The following is a 12,554-nucleotide window of genomic DNA, read 5'->3' as shown; positions in this document are numbered from 1 at the left end:
AATCCGTGACAAATGAAGGTTTTATCTAAATAAGGGACTGAAAATCGTTGCTCTATTTAAACATTTTGTTTAACTTATCTGCATTCTCTGTAGACATACACTCCTTTACTAGTTCATGGGCAGACTATTTCGAAACTAATCCCATACGAAACGGCTGTAACTCAATCTGATTTACAACCAGCCAAGTGTTTTTATGATTCTCCTTGTTTAGACACGTCCCGCCAGATAACCTTATACTGCGTCTCGCACGGTTTTTGTACAGTCTAATGATATTTACTACTTCTGTCGTTAAGGTACAGTTTGTATTCTGACTACACCAGCGTAACTGCTGCAGTAATACGGCGCGACATTGCTGCCGACTGTATCGTGGCCGCATATGCCATAAATGTAAGGCTACGTATACATTTATGTAGTTTTCAGCTTTACGAAGACAAGCTTGCTAGTTCCTTAGCTCACATAGCGACAATAATAGTATATATCCTAGTTACTAATTAGATTTCTAGTAGGTATTTACCCAAAACTTGCAACTATTGGCGAATTTTCAAAATACTTTTTCTGGTCACGTTTTTAAGATATTCCCTACCTGACGGTACTAGGATATTCATTATAAAACAGTTAATATTTTATAAAATTACGTGCTCAATTACGCAAGGTTCTGCCTACCCCATCAATCCTTTTAAATATTCAATATCCCCGGAAAATCCCGGGATAAACCCGATCGCATTTCAATAAAAAACTCGTTTCGAGCGTCGTTAAAAATCGAACGAAAAGGGAAACAAAATGACGTAGGCAGGTGTGCGGTTGATGTCAAAAAGATGGGTTGTTTCGATGTGTTTCAATTTAATAAAGTGAAAAATGTGAAAAATAATTGATTAATCTCGTAAGCGGTAAAACCCATTGGTCTTTTATTAGGACGAAAATATGTAGCCATAACAGCCCGCAAAAATCAAGTTTTTCAAGCCTTTTTAAATAGCAGTCCTATGTTCAGGAGACTGGGTCGTAAATTCACTTGTCCAAAAAATTCAATAAAAATAAAAACCTTACGAGATTTACGTCCATTCACCACTGTTGACTTGAAAATTGAAAATATAACAATTTTTGAAATAAAAATAAATTAAACTCGCCACTTCCGGCATGAATGCATGATTGAACTCGGGGTCTTGGGACACCGATTCGCTCTACCGACTGAGCTACCAAAACCTAACCTACTGCAATAGCATAAAGGATAAAAATAGGAAGTCTTTTTTGCATGAAAACAAATCAGTTATGATTTGTCCATTCAAATTTTTATTGAAAACATTATTCGCTAACAAATACAGTCACAATTAAGTTGCGTTCTTTTATCTTATCATAGAGTTATCATGGCCAGACCATGAGAACTCAGTGTCACAGGACTGGAGGTCCTGTGTCCATAGTAGCTCGACGATAATATAATATTGCATTAAATAAAACCATGAAAACGGATTATATCGCGTATATTAAATTTATAATACATCCCGACGTTTAAAACCCTTTACAGCGTTCGTGGTCTACGGGTGACTGAGGAAAAACTACAAAGTGCAAAAATACCCACATACTAAAAATAATGAACCATCATAGACTATAAACTTTAAGTCTGGTTGTACATCCAAAATCGGTTCATAAGACTAGTTATACAATACAACTATTTTCAAACCCGTTGACCACGAACGCTGTAAAGGGTTCGAAACGTCGGGATGTATTATAAATTCAATACAATACGCGACATAATCCGTTTTCATAGTTTTATTTCATGAGTAACTATCGCGGTAACCGAAGACAATATTATAATATTGCATTGTCAGTCAACTTGCATATGACTGTATGTGAAGTTCCGTTCAATAATGGGAAGTGGTTAGTGGGTCTGATTTAACTTGCAAGATTTTACCCAAACAAAAATATTACAAACATTGCAAATTATTAAATAAAAGCTTGTTAAATCATAGAATAGAATAGAATAATGATTTATTGCCACTCGCATAGTCATACACAATACAAGAAGATAAAACAGAAAATAAAGTAAAAAGAAACAGGGTTTTCTAAAACTAAACAAGACAATAACACACAGTGTGACGTGTGACAAAAGGGATCATTGCTGTGGTGCAGTGTAGACTAGCAGCCACCGCGTTGGTTTTCATTTTCAGTTCACCCCCACTCCATTCAATTTTATACGTATTTTCGTGCAAACCAAATTCTTACTGGGTTTTCCATATTTATCAAAGCTGCTTTAAAGCACTATATTTATTTCCAGATAACATTACTCTCAATCAATCAATAATTTTTTTTGCTATAAGTTAGGACAGTTGCATTCATGCAAATACAGTTCAAATCACTTATAATAAATCACAACTCTAGCTAGAAGATCACAGAATCCGTGGAGTTGTACTACAAACAATATTTTTTCTACTTCGATACAACGTAAAAGATTAAAAAAAAATACGTATTAGAATATTGTATTATTTACAAATTCGGCTACGTCAGCCACTTGCGAGCACACCACAGACAGCAACCGAGTTAATAGCTAGCCATACACGCACGGATCTGCCTGAAAGATGTGTGGCGGACACATCCGTCAATGTGTGGCGAGAAATAGACACAGATTTGTCTGCCCATCTGTGTCTATTTCTCGCCTTCTCGCCACACATTGACGGATGTGTCCGCCACACATCTTTCAGGCAGATCCGACGGGCAAATCCGTGCGTGTATGGCTAGCTAATAGCAGTCGCCGTGGAGTTATTATTATTATTTACAAATTATGCTGTGAAGGTCACTAAAATGATTGCTGGATAGGTGGAAATATTTTATTTTTCTTCGATATGTTATTTTAGAACTACGTGTGAAGCTTCTTGCATAGTTACTGTAAATTATTACCAACACAACAATGGAGGTACTTACAGGTACTCTTACTTAACCAGTCCTTTGCGATGCGTCCTCTTTGACCGCCTCAACCCAAGTGAACGAGTCTGTCCCCGTTACTCCGTGCCCCACCATTTGCTAAAACTACCGTGTTGCCAACAGTATAACGTTACTTTTCCAGCTACCCCTGTATTAATCGGGGTAACGTACTAATGTTGCCACAGTAGAATTATTATTTAACTGCTATCTTAAATGTTAACATAAATAAATCATGACATTCGTAACTAGGTAATGATTAGAAATGTTACTAATGTAACACTTTAAACGCTCGCGTTTTGTACACATAATTAATGTCATTACCGGTGGTCTAACGCGATTAAATTTAATTATCTTACCTTTTTTTCCGACGTTTCAGCTAGGTTTTCAGCTAAATTTAATCGCGCTAGACCCGGTAATGGCATTAATTATGTTACTAATGTATTTATTTAATGACATCCTAAAGATTGAACCATCAAGAACCATTATTCCTTCTGCCTAATCCTATCAACACTGCCCTATAGGTGATCCATATATATATAAGTAGGGCAGTGTAGAAGTCATTACCTCACATCAAAGAAATAGGGGTTTCGGCCTCCCTTTGAGATTACAGGATAAGCTGTCTATAAACATGCCGAAAATACGGCAGATTCACAACCCTGCCGGGGATTTACTATTTTCTTTTTATGGGAAGCTTCTGCTTTGGATCATTCGGAATGGTTAGATCAGAGATCTTCTTCCTGGATATTGAGTTTACTGTAAAACAGACAACTGAACTATTATTACTGACGTAAGAACCGGCACAATGAACCAGTATTGAGCCATGAGTTGATATTGTTTTGATATCAAACTATGAAGCGGAGCGGAACTGTGAATCTCGCGACCTAAACGCGTAAGCGCCATGAATTATACGGCGTTTATGTTTTGGTCGCGTGGTACAGGTTGTGATTGCGACAATTTCATTATTTGGTATGGCTTCTTTATAGTACATAATAATAAATCAATGGTTTCTATGCGCGAAAGTTAAGGAAAGCTAACTACGAGTATAAGAAAAACAGTTTAGCTCTAATACTAGCGACACGCCCCGGCTTCGCACGGGTGCAATGTGCTGCTGATATATTATACATATAAACCTTCCTATTGAATCACTATCTATTAAAAAAACTGCACCAAAATCCGTTGCGTAGTTTTAAAGATCTAAGCATACATAGGGTCAGATATCCATCCAGACAGCAGCGGTGGCAGCATGGTTCCATTTTTATCGCCTGTCACTATGCCTGTCACTTTCGCACTTACATACTTGGCATAGTGAATGGTGACAGGTGATAAAAATGATACCGTGCTACGGCCGCAGGAAGCGACTTTATTTTATACTATGTAGTGATAGTAATAAGCGCTGGTGGCCTAGCGGTAAGGGCGTGCGACTTTCAATCCGAACCGAAGGTCGCGGGTTCAAACGCCGGCTCATACCAATGAGTCTTTCGGAACTTATGTACGAAATATTATTTGATATTTACCACTAGCTTTTCGGTAAAGGAAAACATCGCGAGCCAGTATTTGAAACCGCCGGATTGAAAGTCGGACGTCATATCCACTCGGCCACCACCGCTGTTAGAAATTATGCTGTATAGAGTAGAAAAAATAGTTTTAGAGAAAAATAAAACTAACATTTCAGTCACGATCCTTCTCATACACAGACAAGAGGTTAATATTGTACCGTTTCGTACCTTATCAGTGACAATCAATGTGAAAAATCAGGTACGGAATGGTAAGGTACGAAATATGAAGTGAGCCGAACTCTCGAACAAGTTTGAACAAGATCGGCTCACTATATTTCGTCAACTATACCTACATCAATATTCCTTAGTTAGTTAGTTAGTTATGCAGGTTGTGCTGGGCATTTTCCGCAAATCGACATCCAATGTGCCTATTTTGCGTGAAACGAGTTAGCGCTATTCTAACCACCCCATCTCCTCCACGAAGCCTAGCAAAGTCTTCAGGTTGCTAGTTGCCTCCTTTAGTGTGCATGGATTCCCTAGGTATTTGCTCCTATATAAACCTGTTTACAGTCTAGGAGAGCATGTCTTGTTGTTTCTTTTTCTTCAATTCAATATTCCTTAACCATGCATGAAGTAAAAGGTAGGTAATTTTTGCAACAAGTTCTCCTGTTGAAATTTCTCGTTACGGAGCAAAACATGCCGAGAATCTTCGAGTAAAAAATACGTGAGTGACCCGTTTCAATATATTTTATACCATCGGGTAACGGAGAAAAGTGTAACATTGCAAAAAGTTAATATTTTTATTTATACTTATTTATACGAGTGAACAAGATGAGTTAGTAACATTCACAAATCTTTATCTTATTGATCTACTTGTATGATACCGAGATACCGATCTAGCTGTGAAGGATGTTGTCAATGATCTCTTATCACTTGACTGCCTTCGTTCCATTGTGACATTTGTGACCTTATATAACCAATGTTTTCTATGACCCGTTTGGATCGTAAACAAACCAGGTTTTCTGCGGTCACTCCCAACCGCAAAAGGTTTTTTAACGTAAGGAAATAATTAAGGATTTAAGTGTCATGCGCGTCAGTAATTGACACAAATTAACAATCATCGGCTGTAAGAAAAAGCGGCTAACTACTGTCCTTACCCACGTACTTGGCGATTTAGCTAATAAGCAACTACAAGTAAAACGAATTATCCCTAGCAACGAAATAAAAGCACAATGCAAATTCGCACAAACATTTAAGCTTTTACGTACTCACTTTTGCTGAAAATCCTCTATAGGTTGCCGTCAACAGAGCTCATTACATTACACTGGTACGTATTGACGCGTAGCCTCGAAAACAACCCTTAGTTTGGCGGTTAGTGACGTCACAGGCTGTCTAAACTAAACTCGAATAGACTATTCGTTTTCACACTCGATTTAATTGAAGAATGAATGTAGTGGTAACACGCGGATGGGCCGAGTACGGTCGGCGGGACGAGCGACGTGCGCGCTCCGCGGCGGTCGGGTGCAGACTGAAGGCTCGGTTGAGGTGTGCCGGGCCAATCGCGTGTCCCTCCCCCCTCCGCCTCGCCGCCCGCCCAGGCTCAGGCCATAGAATACGTGATGTAGAATGTCAACAGTTCTAAATGGGTACCTAGGATTCGAGGATCTGGGATCCAATGCATAGCAAAGTTACGCAAATATAGAACGGTCGTAAATGAGATTGAAAATAGTTTACATGCAAACCAATGTGTTGGTACATAATTTGGTTATCTATGTAAACTCTGACACTTGTCATATTATACTTATGTAAATGTATAGACCTACCTACACAATCTTTAAAGAAAATCGACTCGACAATAATTGTCCTCTATTTTTTTCCTGTGTATTTAAAAAAAATATGTGCAAATGAGGTAAATAGGTATTACTCCTAGAAAGGAACAGCCGACAATCATAACCCACATATTACGACGAGCTATTCTCATGAGGAAACTTTATTTCTTAAATAAATAAAATTATTAATAAAAATAAATATTATCTGTCAATCTTACACTAGTCGACGAAGAACCATAGCAATAGATATAAATACTTACATATATACATATATGGAAAACATTCGTTTATTTGCCACCAACATTTTAATTTAAAAAAAACGGCCAAGTGCGAGCCAGACTCGCGCACGAAGGATTCCGTACCATTACGCAAAAAACGGCAAAAAAATCACGTTTGTTGTAGGGGAGCCCCACTTAAATATTTATGTTTTTAGTGTTTGTTGTCATAGCGGCAAGAGAAATACATCATCTGTGAAAATTTCAACTGTCTAGCTACCACGGTTCATGAAATATAGCCTGGTGACAGACGGACAGACAGACAGACATCATCATGAAAAGTTTGTTGAATAATATTCAACAAACTTTTCTATCCTAAGTACTACCGAAATCAATGTACCTATTTATTTTCCTATCTACTTTTTAGGGTTCCGTACCCGAAGGGTAAAAACGGGACTCTATTACTAAGACTCCACTGTCCGTCAATCTGTCACCATAATGTATCTCATGAACCGTGATAGCTAGAGAGTTGAAATTTTCACAAATGATGTATTTCTGTTGCCGCTATAACAACAAATACTAAAAAGTACGGAACCCTCGGTGGGCGAATCCGACTCGCACTTGTCCAGTTTTTTACTTTAAGTATATGATAAATATTAAGGACATTTACATTAGGTTCGACAGAATATTACACTTGTGACTCAGTGGGTCAGGTTCTAAGAAATAATGCAATATGTTTACACTAATATTGCTAAAACAAATACTAAAACTAGCAAAACTAGCACGGTTGACCGTATGACCAAAGATAGATAGATATAACTCCGTAATAGATGTTTACAGTCTAAGGAAAAAACGTGCCTCGAAAATCAAGAAAATTTGATTCTCGTTCAGAGGGCGCCGCTAGTTTTGGCCCACTGTCGTATAGATGGCGTTGACTGTTTCGTTTGTTATTTAACAATTTTAACGCAATGGCATATCAGTGAAAGAACATGGGTCAAAATCATAAAAATAATTAATGCATATAAAAAAAAATCATTTATCTATATTTAAATACATTTTATCGTATTTTTATAAATCTTAATTTTTAGTTTTAAAGTGTGTCGACAGATGGCAGTGAATTTACTGGGGTTACAAAATTTACTATGACAGTACCGCTCTAGTATAAGTTACTCTATGGTATGACTTATACCTTATACTTGCCGCAAAACTAAGTGGCGACTTGGCGAGTCAGGTCAAAATTACAGACAAGGCGTCTCCGTTTGGTTATATTATATCCTCTAAGATAACCTATAATTATGCAATAAATGATTATCTTATCCTATCTTATCTTATACCTACCTAAATATCATAAACTAAAATATAACGAATCTTTCACTAGAATTTAAATTAAATGTAGAAAAATAAAATAAAATAAAAAATAAAACATGTGTCTACGTGACGAGACCCACGATTTGTAATATGTAGATTAAAACAATAAACATCTAAATTGCATGACACGATTTTAGTAGTTTTTGCTTAATGACTTTATAATTAAAGTACTTGGGATAATATATGGGTCAAACAATTTTGAAGTTATCATTTTGAACACAGTACTCACGTGTATAAAAAAACCGGCCAAGTGCGAGTCGGGCTCGTACACGAAAGTTTCCGTACCATTACGCAAAAACGGCAAAGAAATCACGTTTGTTGTATGGGAGCCCTACTTAAATATTTATTTTATTCTGTTTTTAGTATTTGATGTTATAGGGGCAACAGAAATATATCATCTATGAAAATTTCAACTGTCTAGTTATCACGGTTCGTGAGATACGGCCTGGTGACAGACAGACAGACAGCGGAGTCTTAGTAATAGGGTCCCGTTTTATACCCTTTGGGTACGAAACCCTAATATTTGTTAATAATTTAATAATATAGCTTTACTTGCCTACGCATCCCTAAATCCCTAGTGATATGCACGTTTCTAATGTTTACGTCAAAATACGTCATTACAAATACTTCCTCGTGTTTAGGTTGTTAATTCAGGTACTATAATCATTAGTTTTATTGCGATGTTTTAATTGCTCATTAAGTGTTAATAAATGTTTAGCAAACAGCTCCGGAATTTAGGGTTAATATTTACACAAAAAATCATCATCATCATCATCATCATGTCAGCCGATAGACGTCCACTGCTGGACATAGGCCTCCCCCAAGACTCGCCACTCCGACCGATCCTGTGCCGCTCGCAACCACCGAATTCCCGCGACCTTCACCAGGTCGTCGCTCCATCTCGTTGGAGGCCTACCGGCAGTTCGTCTTCCGGTACGCGGACACGAAAAATACCTAATTAAAAACCGGCCAAGTGCGAGTCGGACTCGCACGACGGTCCGACTCGCACTTGGCCGGTTTTTATTATATTTTTCATTTTGATTTAGAACGGTTTTTTCTGCTCTATATGGCACCGAAGTTTAAACATAAAATGTTCGACCACAACTACCTATAATTGCGTTGCTTAGTCTATGAGTTATCAGTAAAACTAGTAAGTTAGTAAAGGTAAAAGCGTTAAAATGGTTTGACGCATCTGTTGTTAATACATTCTTTGGTATTTAAGCACAAAACAGTTCGATCAGTCCGGGAGTATGTTTCATTCATGGAAAATTCATGATAATAATTAGATTAATTAGCTTTTGGATTCTTTTAGTAAACTTTGTCTTATCAGTCCTATTAATTAGGAGTCGCAAGAATTCCCCGCCAAAAACCCGCTCCCATCAGTAGTAGTTACGTTTTTATTAGGGTTCCGTACCCAAAGGGTAAAAACGGGACCCTTATTACTAAGACTCCGCTGTCCGTCTGTCCGTCTGTCACCAGGCCGTATCTCACGAACCGTGATAGCTAGACAGTTGAAATCTTCACAGATGATGTATTTCTGTTGCCGCTATAACAACAAATACTAAAAAGTACGGAACCCTCGGTGCGCGAGTCCGACTCGCACTTGGCCGGTTTTTATTTTAAAACGATGATGATAAAACTTGGCACGAACATTTACGCAATATAGTTTGTCAAAGGACTGTCTCATTTCAAACATAGACAGAGAGAATCATACTATCTTTGTCTTACACCTAGTACTAGCATCTAAAAGAAAAGGATGAGTATGTTTTTTTTGTTCTTATTTACTGACAATTTGGTTTTACTAACTATATATTTATTAGGGTGTTGCTTATTTCAAAGTTAAAATTTTCTACGTCTCACCTGCCTAATGTAGTTTCTGCCATTAAAAAATCAATGTAGACTTATTTCAAAAATTCCAGTAATGTTTTAGACGTCGCTACCGCACTGAAAATTTGGACTCATACAATAGTTATTTACGATACAAGTGCGGAAAAGAGGAAATTCGAAACGAGTGGCGATAAATTAAAACACGACCGCAGGGAGTGTTTTAAATCGACACGAGTTGCGAATTACCTATTCGCACGTGTATCGTACAACGTTTTACAGTACATATGGCCCTTTAAACTTTCGACATATGCACGAAAAGTGCTCTTTTCCGCACTAGTGCGAGAAAGTAGCACCATATGTACTGTAAAATGTTTATTACTAGTTTTACTGGTCTAATTAAATGACGACTATTTTTTTTAAAGAAAATATGCCTAACTTTAACCTTTAAATGCATAGTGATGGATGCAGCCTACACAACAAAAACATAAAGCTAAAGATAAAAAAAGTTTTTTATTCAAGTGGGCATATTACAATGCGCTTATGAACGTCAAATAAAACTACGCCGGCTCTAACCCTATAAAAACCCTCCATATAATTTTATGCATAATTAGATGAAATTGATTTGGTCCTGTATAATCATTTGAATCATAAATTAATACACTTTCAGATGTTTCATTCAAAGCGCAGTATTTTAGTTTAAAAAAAATTCAATTTTTTTTGAATAGTATGTGATTTAGGCGGTTTCGTTCGGGGTTTGCAATTATTTTATATTCAAAATCTTTATTATAGGTATATCACAAATAATACCTTTCTGATGGTAATAAGATTTTTCATATATCTCTTACTGAAATTTATATATTCACATAAATGTGATTTAGCCTATGTCAATTCTAACACTGTCATGAAAATCGATGTTTTAATTTTTTTTTTCAGAATCAGTAAACAATTATGTAACACATATATTAATTTTAGGCAAAAATTAAAAAAAAACCGGCCCAGTGCGAGTCGAACTCGCGCACGAAGGGTTCCGTACCATTACGGAAAAAACAGCAAAAAAATCACGTTTGTTGTAAGGGAGCTCCATTTAAATATTGATATTATTCTGTTTTTAGTATTTGTTGTTATAGCGGCAACAGAAATACATCATCTGTGAAAATTTCAACTGTCTAGCTATCACGGTTTATGAGATACAGCCTGGTGACAGACAGACGGACAGACGGACGGACAGACGGACAGCGGAGTCTTAGTAATAGGGTCCCGTTTTTACCCTTTGGGTACGGAACCCTAAAAATCATGCATTTAAGGGTTAAAATAACCAACAAAACCAATAATTAAAACTAATCATCCTCCTACTAGCGTTTGTCCCGTACTGTGACGGGGCCCGCTTTCCTCCTTTTTAGGGTTCCGTACCCAAAGGGTAAAAACGGCACCCTTTTACTAAGACTCCGCTGTCCGTCTGTCCGTCCGTCTGTCCGTCTGTCTGTCTGTCTGTCTGTCTGTCTGTCACCAGGCTGTATCTCATGAACCGTAATAGCTAGACAGTTGAAATTTTCACAGATGATGTATTTCTGTTGCCGCTATAACAACAAATACTAAAAATATTTAAATGGGGCTCCCATACAACAAACGTGATTTTTTTGCTGTTTTTTCCGTAATGGTACGGAACCCTTCGTGCGCGAATCCGACTCGCACTTGGCCGGTTTTTTCCTTCCACTTCACTCTATCCTGCGGGCGCAGCATGGTTCCATTTTTATCGCCTGTCACTATGCCCGTCACTTTTGCACTTACATACTTGTTAGAACGCGACAGGCATGGTATGGTGACAAGCGACAAAAATTCCGCTAACCCACAGGCGTTTAAATCTTTGGCAATGACATTACGCTTTACGCATTGCGCAAAAACAATATTTGAAACTAAGGTGAGGTTAAGGCGTTATAATAATTAAAACTATCTGCTAAAAATGCTCTGTAACAGACGGACAGACAGACAGACGCACCAGTGATCCTATAAGTGTTCCGCTTTTTCCTTTTGAGGTACGGAATCCTAAAAATGAACTATATAACTGCACCAATACAGTGTGTATTGGCTTGACGTCAGAAAGTACATGTATTCATTCAAATCGTATGTAAATTTAGTCATTTCTATTCTGCCGAGACGGATTAGCAATGATTACGATTATTGTTATTTGCAACGCTTGCCGAGCCAACGGGAATAAGTATTTAAACATCGTAATTTTTGCCACACATTATTTGACGACCGGTCTGGCCTAGTGGGTACTGGGTAGTGACCCTGCCTGTGAAGCCGATGGTCCTGGGTTCGAATCCCGGTAAGGGCATTTATTTGTGTGATGAGCACAGATATTTGTTCCTGAGTCTTGGGTATTTTCTATGTATTTGTATTTATATATTATTTATATATATCGTTGTCTGAGTACCCATAACACAAGCCTCCTTGGGCTTACCGTGGGACTTAGTCAATCTGTGTAAGAATGTCCTATAAGATTGATTTATTTAATTATTATGTTCATTGTTGCACTAAGTCTGCGTTCGGGACATATTCCGTGTTTAAATTTTATCACATCATTAAAAAAAAAACCTGTGCGACTATTGTAACAGAATAGAAGCACATATTTATAGAATGCACTAGAGGCCAAGTCGAGCGGAAAAACATTTTAGGAAATAATTTGGACAGCGCATTATCCTTAAATAGCTTGCTTTCTCAACCGCTATCAGAAGGTGCTGAGAAAATGTTTACATATTATAAAAAATATCTTGAACTTAGTTCTGAAGGTTAGTTACACGCGTGAACTCCCCTATGAGGCTGGCATCGTCACCACGAGTTTACGGAAGCCTCTATAAAATTAGGAATAAAAAAAATGTTAATTGTACTACATTGATTGGCGACCG

At 37.4% G+C, this 12,554-nt stretch overlaps 1 protein-coding gene across 2 annotated transcripts in view; it reads right to left on the bottom strand.

Annotated features, from left to right (window-relative positions):
• Positions 1-6,076, bottom strand: part of LOC134750474 (cGMP-specific 3',5'-cyclic phosphodiesterase-like) — a 200,042-nt gene extending 193,966 nt beyond the window's left edge. For both annotated transcript variants that reach the window (XM_063685638.1, XM_063685639.1), the window contains exon 1: positions 5,682-6,076. The gene's annotated coding sequence lies outside the window, so the exon portion shown is untranslated. The remainder of the gene's footprint in view (positions 1-5,681) is intronic.
• Between the last annotated feature and the right edge of the window lie 6,478 nt (positions 6,077-12,554).

This window comes from Cydia strobilella, chromosome 20 (genome assembly GCF_947568885.1).
Source record: "Cydia strobilella chromosome 20, ilCydStro3.1, whole genome shotgun sequence".
Taxonomy (NCBI): Eukaryota; Metazoa; Arthropoda; class Insecta; order Lepidoptera; family Tortricidae; genus Cydia; species Cydia strobilella.
This window is presented reverse-complemented; position numbering and strand designations above follow the sequence as displayed.